Source organism: Manihot esculenta, chromosome 8, assembly GCF_001659605.2.
Source record: "Manihot esculenta cultivar AM560-2 chromosome 8, M.esculenta_v8, whole genome shotgun sequence".
Lineage (NCBI taxonomy): Eukaryota > Viridiplantae > Streptophyta > Magnoliopsida > Malpighiales > Euphorbiaceae > Manihot > Manihot esculenta.
Window position 1 is genome coordinate 16,294,207 of NC_035168.2, and position 10,053 is coordinate 16,304,259.

At 36.2% G+C, this 10,053-nt stretch overlaps 1 long non-coding RNA gene across 1 annotated transcript; it reads left to right on the top strand.

Annotated features, from left to right (window-relative positions):
- Positions 1–6,693: 6,693 nt before the first annotated feature.
- On the top strand, positions 6,694–8,432 carry LOC122724345. The gene is made up of 4 exons (XR_006351645.1): positions 6,694–6,725; positions 6,826–6,896; positions 7,868–7,957; positions 8,037–8,432. It is a non-coding gene; the product is annotated as an uncharacterized LOC122724345 (long non-coding RNA).
- Positions 8,433–10,053: the final 1,621 nt, after the last annotated feature.

The window sequence follows — 10,053 nt, forward strand, 5'->3', positions numbered from 1 at the left end:
GAGTTGTCTGGGACAGGTGCGTTGATAGCACAAATGAGAGTGACACCAGTGTTTCTGGAGCAGGTGGCTCAGAAACAGTATGAGGACCCTGAGTTAGTTAAAATTGCCAGGACTGTTCAGTCAGGCAGCAGTGCAGAGTTTAGATTTGACAGCAAAGGGATCCTCAGCTATGGGAATCGACTATGTGTACCAGATGACATCATTCTGAAAGGAGACATTATGAGGGAAGCTCATAATGTAAGATATAGTGTTCACCCTGGAGCCACCAAGATGTATCAGGATCTAAAAAGGGTGTATTGGTGGCCAGCGATGAAGAAAGAAGTGGCACAGTTTGTGTCCGCCTGTGAGGTTTGTCAGAGGGTGAAACTGGAACATCAGAAGCCGGCTGGAATGCTTAACCCACTGCCGATTCCAGAGTGGAAATGGGAGAATATAGCTATGGATTTTGTAGTGGGCTTACCGGCAGTGTCCAACAGGTTAGACTCCATATGGGTGATCGTGGACAGACTAACTAAATCTGCTCACTTCATCCCTGTTAGGAGTAATTACTCTGTGGACAAGTTAGCACAGGTTTATGTGGAAGAGATAGTAAGGTTGCATGGGGTTCCAGTGTCTATAGTGTCAGACAGAGGACCTCAGTTCACCTCCAGGTTTTGGCGGAGTCTGCAGAGTGCTATAGGCATAAGATTGGATTTCAGCACTGCTTTCCATCCACAGACTAATGGACAGTCAGAAAGGACCATCCAGACCATAGAGGATATGCTCAGAATGTGTGTGTTAGACTTTGGCGGTTCTTGGAGGCAGCATCTACCTTTGGTGGAGTTTGCCTACAATAACAGCCATCATGCTAGCATAGGGATGGCTCCTTATGAAGCTTTGTATGGGAGGAAGTGCAGATCACCTGTTTGCTGGGAAGAAGTAGGAGAGGCGGCTCTTGCAGGGCCAGAGATAGTAGAAATCACCAGCAGGGTAGGGCCCATGATCAGAGAGAGAATCAGAACTACTCATAGTAGACAGAAAAGCTATGCAGATGTCCGCAGGAAACAGATAGAGTTTCAGGAGGGCGATATGGTTTTGCTGAAGGTGTCTCCAATGAAAGGAGTGGTTCGGTTTGGGAAGAAAGGTAAGCTAGCACCACGATACATTGGACCCTTTGAGATCTTACAGAAGATCGGGAATGTGTCGTATAAGCTGGATTTACCTGCTTCTATGGAGAGAATTCACTCGGTGTTCCATGTTTCTATGCTACGAAAGTTCGTGTCAGATCCAAGTAAGGTTCTTAGTGAACCTGAAGTGGAGATCCTTGGAGATCTCACCTATGTAGAGCAGCCAGTGCTGATCCTAGACACGCAGATCAGAAAGCTGAGGAACAAGGAAATTCCGATGGTGAAAGTCCTTTGGAACCACCACAACCTAAAAGAGTGCACCTGGGAGACACGGGAGTCTATGCTCCAGCAATATCCATATCTGTTTTGAGGTTAGTTTTTCCTCCTTTTTATGTGTTTAGATGTTTGAGGAACATTCAGGGACGAATGTTCTTAAGGGGGGAGAATGTAATACCCGGTGACAGTGCAGTTGTCGAAGCCGGTCAAAAATAACCTTCTTGGTTATCAACAATTTACAACTGCAGATAGTGGTGAAGGATCGAATCAACAAAGAATTGATTACCTATTTATTTTTCTCAATCAAGACCAAGAGAACCAATTGAAAACACAATTGAAAGCAAGTTATTGAAAGTAGAACAAAGATAAAGTGCAAGAAAGTAAAAAGGGGGTTTTGAGATTGATTTGATTAACAACTATTGAAAGCAATTAAAATAGTAAGTAATTAAAATAAAAGAGGAAATCAATATGAGAAAAGTCTAGTTCAAGATATGGATCCACTTTGGTTGTTTGGATTGATCATTGAAAATTAGGTTATCTTGATTGATTCAATAGATTAGTTATGGGGGTGGAAAACGCTTCTCACCATCATGTCTCTCCTTATGATTAAATCAATTAGGGAACGTCCTCTAATCAATTACTAATTAACAAATTGCCAAGGAACGTCCTTGGCCCTTAGGCATCAAAACAATTGTCAATTGCATAAAGAATGAGAGAGATCTAACCCTAGCTACTCAAACGCATGAGATGTTGCTAGATCATGCAATTCCCTAGTTTTTACACCAAGTGTTCTTAGGTCAGAATATTTCCAGCAATTACGGACTAACAAATATCCCAACTAACAATCAATTAACTTTGCAATCAAGAATCAAGTGGCCAATTTGATCAAAACAACAAAGCAATCTTAGAATTAAGCACAATTGCATGAATATTGAATAAATCAAAAGCAAACACTTTATGTTCAGATCTCACAACCTTTTAAACAACCTTAGTTTCAACCAAACTTCAACTAGAATAAGGGTTTCAGCCACTCATGGCTGAACCAAAACAGAAAATAAAAGAAAAGAAAGCAAGAAGATGAAGAACTAAGGGAAAGAACCCTTGAAGAAGCCTTGCCAATTCCTTGGAGGAGAGGTGTATGAAATCTGCCTCTTCATGTCTTTTTGAGGCCTTTAAATAGATGTTGAGAGGCTGCCTAGGGTTTCTTGGGTGTCCATGCATCTTTGTAGAGATTGCCCAAAGTGCCCTTGAGTCTTCTATGTGTATGTGTGGAGTTGCAAGCCCTTTTTGGTCTTTTAATTGATGCCCAAGTGTGTTCAAGAAGCCTTCTTCACATTATTCATGCACTAAAGAGAAAGGTGGAGCCTTGATTTGAATTTTGAATGTGCATGACACTAAGTGGGAAACATGTGATCTTCAAGATTTGGCTTCTTGAATAAGGAGGAGACTGTTCGGGGGCACTTTCGGCCGCCTAAGATGAGTTTCAGAGGCTGGACTTTTGGCTCTGGACGCAAGGTTCTGCGGCCGAAGGTGCCGCCGAAGGTGGGTGACTTTCGCCTCTGGACTGGACTTTCGGCTTCCGAAAGTGCTTCCGAAAGTGCTTTCAAAAGTGGGTGACTTTCGGCTTCCGAAAGTGCTTCCGAAGGTGCTTCCGAAGGTGGTTGAGTTTCGGCTTCCGAAAGTGCTTCTGAAGGTGGTTGAGTTTTTGGCACTTTTTGGCAGTTTTAAGAGCATTTTCTCTAGATTGTCTCTTTACACCTAATACCTTTAAAACATGATTAAAACCACAAAATTTGGTAGAAAAGATGTAAATAGACACTAATAACATGATGATAAAATGGACTAAAATATGCTCTATCAAATACCCTCACACTTAGCCTTTTGCTTGTCCTCAAACAAATGAACATAGTCAAATAAGTTTTCTTTGCTCTAGATCCTTATTTCCACTTAAACTCTTACTCTAGACCCCTATTTTGAATCATTGTAGTGAAGAATATATGCATGAAGATTACTCACCTTCTTTCCTTGTTTCCTTTTGCTTACCATGGCTAGGATTTATTTTCCTCAAGAGAGATCATACATGCACATGTTTGTTAAGACCTTTTCTAGCTTTCAGAGTGATTTGCCCTTACCTTGAAGTACTTTATTCAGGCTTTTTACACTTTTATTTTTGCTTGAACAAGTCACCAACCTATTGATGTGAAAGTTTTAGATTTTCAGTTGGTCACTTGTCCAAGTGACTATTAGCTCTTGTTCATAGTCTTTTGACCATTGGAATAGTTTTTTGATTTGTGCTTTTGAGGTCTTTGCCTTTGCTGAATTTTCTTTCTCTCAATGATTTGGGCAGATCAACACCAATTGCTAAATCAAGTCACATTAAGTTCATTCACACAACTTTCAATTTATTCTCATCAATTGAGGGTCATCAATATATTTTTCACCATGGCAAACTCAAAGATTCAATTCAAAAGGCAATTCTCAAACATGAATATAACTCATTGCAATTAATTCAACATAAGTTTAAAGAGTTATCACATCAATGGGGTCATGAAAAGAAAAACTCATCCAACATAGTTCATCAGTTTGAGTAGACCAAAACAAAAAGAAGAAGGAGGTTGTGGTTGTGTGTGTTTTACTGAAAGCATAAATAAATTAAAATTCAACTGTGGCTAATTAACTGAAAGAAATGCAAAACTGAAAGGAGAAAAGAAAAAAATTTCGCATTTTGAAAGCAATTCGCAGAAGAAAGAAAGGAAGAAGAAGAAGAGAAGAAGAGAGAGAGAAGAAGAAAGAAGAAGTATGCACCCCCACACTTAAATCATGTATTGTCCTCAATGTAAAAGAAAAGAAGAGAACAAAGAAATCTGAATACTCCCATGGGGTGTGGTGTGCATGGCATGATCACTTAGGCAGAATGAGTGACGAATAGATGTTCGTCTGGGAATTCTTCTTTGACTGGGCATGGTGCAGAGCTAGAGGGGAGTCTGCTGAGGTGGTCTGCCACAAGATTCTCTTTGCCCTTCTTGTCTCTTATCTCTAGATCAAATTCTTGTAGAAGTAGGATCCACCTAATGAGCCTTGGTTTTGCTTCTTTTTTCTTGATCAAATATCGCAAGGCTGCATGGTCCGAATAGACAATGACTTTGGTTCCCAATAGATATGGTCTGAACTTCTCCAAAGCGAATACAACTGCCAAGAGTTCTTTTTCAGTTGTTGTGTAGTTGCTTTGTGTAGCATCTAGTGTGCGACACTACAAAAAAACTGTGAAATTGCGACCAAAATTAGCGACCAAATTTTTTGGTCGCTATATAGCGACCAATCAGCGACCATTCTGCTACTAAATGAATGAAATAATATTTTTATTTAATAAAAAGCTTAGCGACCAATTTTTTGTAGTTAATTGGTCGCTATTTAGCGACCAAATATAAAATGGTCGCTAAATCTAGCGGAAATTAATGGCGCGAATTATTAGCGATCATAGTTGCGACGAAATTGCGACAACTTTTTAGGCGGGAATATAATGTTGTAATTTGCGACCATATTTAGCGACTAATTTTTTTAGTCGCTAAACAGCGACCAATCAGCGACTAATCAGCAACCATTTCATTTTTAAAATTTTAATTTAATTTTAAATTAAATTTTATTTTATTTAAAATTTTAAATTAAGATTAAATATAGTGTTAAAATATTTTTTTTATAATTTTACGTATATTTTTATTTTTAGTACAATTTATTTTACGTATATCCTATGTCACTGCAGGTTTGAATGAATATTTTGAAATTGTGATTTCATATGTGTGCTTTCTGAGGTTTGTGAGATCTAAGTATTATGATTAAAGAGGAACAAAACACGACTAAATTTTTAATTATTTTAACTAAAAAAATTAATTAATTAATTTTAACTTAAAAAAATAATTAATTTATTTTAACTTAAAAAATTAAGTAATTAATTTTTAATTGAAAAATTAACTTAAAAAATTAATAACTTAAAAAATTATTTAATTTTTAATTGAAAACTAATACATTTCTAAAATAAAAAGTCTTAATAATTTTTTTAAATATATTTTTTAGCTAAGTTATAAATTATTTTTTTTATTATTATATATCTTTATCAGTGTATATGTATATCTAATTAAGTTATTATTATTAATTCTACCTTATTACTATTTATATATAGATTACTTATATTATTCTTTCACTCTAACCCTATTAAATTAATACTCTTATTAATTATGTTGTGTTGAATATTTTTAATACCGTAAATCATATTATTTATTTTTTTAAAATCATAATTTAAAGGATAAAATTTAAACTTATTATTATTAATTAATACATGTATAATATAAAATGTTTTAAATAATATAAACTATAAGAAAAAAAAAAAAAAAAAAAGCTTACATAAACTAAACCCTTAAGTTGTCCATCCTAAAGTCACATTCCTCTCTCAACTCTCAACAGAGCCGCCCGCCACCCCCCTACGCCCCTTCTTCTCTCTATCAGGCGGTCGACGTTCCTCCGCCGCTTCCTCTGGCGTCTTGGTCCTTGTTGCTGTCGTGGCTCTCCTCTGTCGCTTCATCTGGTCCTTGTTTCTGCGTCCGCTGGTCTAGTCCTTCCGCCGTCCGGTGCTGCTCCTCGCCGCCGTTCCTCATCCTAAGTCACGTTGCCGCTGCCCCTTGCCGCTTTCGTCTACGTCCTCAGTCACTGCAGGTTTGAATGGGTTTTGAGATTGTGGTTTCAGATATGTGCTTTCTAAAATTTGTGAGATTTATTGATGTGGGCTTCTGAAATTTGTGGAAATGCGAAGATTTATGTAAATGTTCTGAGGGTTGTATTTGTGAGATTTATTAGAAATCCCATTAATGGACAGATTGCTGGATGGATAACCCATTTTCAAGCAGGACTACGGCGTTGATAAAGATGCTTATTTCTCAAATAAGATTTGATTGGGTTCTTCTATTATGCTGGGTTCCTTGTTGAAGTTAAATTGTTTGACTACACAGCGAGTTTCCTGCTTGTAAAACTTGGGGAAAAAAAAACAGAAGTAATCCGATGCTGTTTAATATTATTTTCCTTCTTGAATTGGGAGATTCGATGAAAGAAATATAAGGATTGTATCTCATTTTAGGAGCTTTTGAAGCCTAGTCTCTTCTTGACTGCATTTGTTCTTGCCTAGATTCTGTCCAATACTTGGCAAGTTATTGACAATTTTCAATGTTCAATGCAGATATTTGCTCATTTTGGATCGGACAAACTGGAGAACGAACATGCTGACCTCACTCCTAGTCCCTTACATTTTCTTTAGTCTTCCTGCAGTCTTCCTGCAGCAATATTTAATTTGTTAAGGTATTAACTTCCTTTGATAATAAACTTATAGAGCTCTTCAATCTTTCACTTACCTTCTGCTGAACTTTATTTCTTGACATCTGTATTTTAAATTGTACAGAGGGGAGGTCGGGAAATGGATTGCTTTCATTGCAGTGGTGCTCAGGCTTTTCTTTCCTCGACACTTCCCAGGTATCAAGTTCATCTCTTTTTTCAAGCTCTATTTAGCTTTGCCCTCTCAAATTTCTTTTTGCCTTGTCCCCTCCATTTGACTGTTAATGAGCTGTGTTGCTCAAGAGAACCAGAATTTCCCAAACTAGTATGACAATTTAGGAGATAAGCAATTATCTTTTAACTTTGGTCAATGTTCACCTCTGTGTAACTTTTGGAGATGCTTCCTAAATCTCAATTATGAACAATGAACATTTACCTAGTGCCCATACAATATTTGTGAGAACATGCAGAGGTAGTTTTCCATATTGGCTTGATTTTGCTACAGCTATAACCTAGGTTATTCGGACTCGAATATGAGTGTGAGAAATAGGTACATATTCTGATATACAGAAATATAGATCTAAATTTAGATATGGGTATCGAAATTATGATGAATAATAAATTTATATAAATTTGAAAAATTTTTATTCTCAAAATTAGCAATCAATTGTTGTTTAATTGTTTTAATTTATATAAATAAAATATATTACACTTAACTTTAAATTAATTTTAATTTTTTATTATAAACTTTTTGAAATGAAGCCTACTGTGAATGGATTGGGAGTTGTTTTACGTAAGATCTTTGAAATGGGTTTGAATTGCTAATGGGAGATTTCTGAAATTTGTGGAAATTCTAAGATTTATCTGAATGTGCTGAGGTTGTATTTGTGAGATTTATTGACAAAATGTTGAAATAAAGACTATTGTGAATGGTTTAAGAGTTGTTTTTGTGAGATAGTTAAAATGGGTTACTGAATTTTATTGAAATGCTAATGTGAGGTTTGTGTGAAATTCTGTTTTGTTTCTGTTGTGTTTATGAGTTAATCAGGTTTGGGTAGTATACTGCTAGTTCTCCTGTCAATAGTCCCAAGGTTAGAAATTATTTATATGTTTTTTCTTTTAGTTAAAAATATATTCTTTTTTAGTTAACCCCTTTTGTTTATGCACAGATTTATGATCTGATTATGATGAACCAGTTAAACAAGAACACAAAACAGAGAGAAAAAATGGGTGTTATTTCATCATCACCATCACTGCAGGTAATTAGGGATTAATTAATTACTGATTAAGAATTTTTTTTTCCATATTTTGAGGTTGATTAATTGACTTATGAATTAGGAGAAAGAAGGAAGAAAGCCGATCACAGAGCAGAGAGAAGAGAGAAGAGAGGATTTGGGTTTAATTGGGAGCGAAAGTGACATCACAGAACTGAAGAAAATGGGTCTTTGTTTAGTTTCTTTGTCTATGGTTGTGAATTATTTTGGTTGAGTTTTAGATTTTGTTTCTTTCTGTCTCTCCATCCATCCATGGATTTATTGATGGAACATTGAAAATGGCTTTCTGCAGAAAAAAAAAAAATTGTATATATAATAAGATTAAGATCCATCATTTTCTGCAGCAGCATTTGATATGCATATGTATATTAATTTCATGCAGAACTTCTAACATCTTTGTGGAATTTTTATTTATTTAATGGAAATATGATAATCCAAGTAATTCTTATGGACAGGGAAACTCATCTCCCTTTTTTACAAAAAATAAATAAAATGATGAGATGGGTTATTTAAAACTTATCCACTTTCCAAATTTTTTAAATTAATTTTGTTAATTTAATAATTGAAAAAAAGAATTGAGTTAATTAACCATATATAAATGGAACATGAAAGGGACATATTGATTTATTTTCAAGAGGGATAAGAATGATTTTATAATCAAATTAGCGACCAAATTAGCGACCATTTCGCGACTAAAATTTAACGACCAATTTATTTCCGTCCAGCGACTAATATTTTTAATATTTAATTTGCCATGACACCAAATTAGCGACCAAAAAATGGTCGCTGATTGGTCGCTATTTTAGCGACCAATTTCTAGATTGTCGCCAAAAATTTAGCGACTGGCCAAACACCGACCATTTCATTTTGGTCGCTAAATGGTCGCTATTTCATAATAGCGACCAAATTCTGCCTTTTAGCGACCAAAATTTTGGTCGCTAAATCACTGTTTTTTTGTAGTGCGAGAGGCATAATGAATGACATGGGGTGAGTTTTCCACACGTTGCCCCAATACTGCTCCTACAGCATAGTTGCTTGCATCACACATGATTTTAAATGGTAAGTTCCAGTCAGGTCCCTGTATAATTGGGGCAGTCACAAACAATTCTTTAATCAAATCAAATGCCTTTTTGCAATCTGCATCAAAATCAAATGTTACATCTTGTTGGAGCAATCTGCATAATGGCAAAGTAATTTTTGAGAAATCTTTGAGAAATCTTCTATAGAATCCTGCATGGCCAAGGAATGAGCGGATGTCTCTAACATTTGTGGGGTAGGGCAAATTTTTGATGGTATCCACTTTAGCTTTGCCCACTTCAATGCCCTTAGCTGAAACAACATGACCTAAGACCATACCTTGATTAACCATAAAATGACATTTTTCATAATTAAGCACAAGGTTAGAGTCAATGCATCTTTGTAAGATATTTTCCAAGTTAGTAAGGCATTCATCAAAGGAGTTACCATGTACTGTGAAGTCATCCATGAATACTTCAATAGTCTTACCCACATAGTCAGAAAATATGCTCATCATGCATCGCTGAAAGGTGGCAGGAGCATTGCATAATCCGAATGGCATTCTTCTAAAGGCAAAAGTGCCAAAAGGACAAGTGAAGGTGGTCTTCTCTTGGTCTTCTGGAGCAACTGGAATTTGATAAAAACCTGAATAACCATTAAGACAACAGTAGTGGGACTTACCTACAAGTCTTTCTAGCATCTGATCAATGAAAGGCAGTGGGAAGTGGTCCTTCCTTGTTGCAGCATTGAGCTTCCTATAGTCCATGCATACTCTTCTTCAGCATTTGGCACAATGGTAATTCCAGTTTTCTTTGGAACTACATGCACAGGACTTACCCATTTGCTATCAGAGACTGGGTAGATGATACTTGCATCAAGGAGCTTGACTATCTCCTTTTTCACTACCTCCATCATGGGTGGATTCAGTCTTCTTTGAGCATCTCTGACTGGCTTGCATTCATCTTCCATGTGAATTCTATGCATGCATGTGGAGGGAGAAATACCTTTTATGTCATCAATGGTCCATCCTATGGCTTCTTTGTGTTTCTGTAGTACCTTCAAGA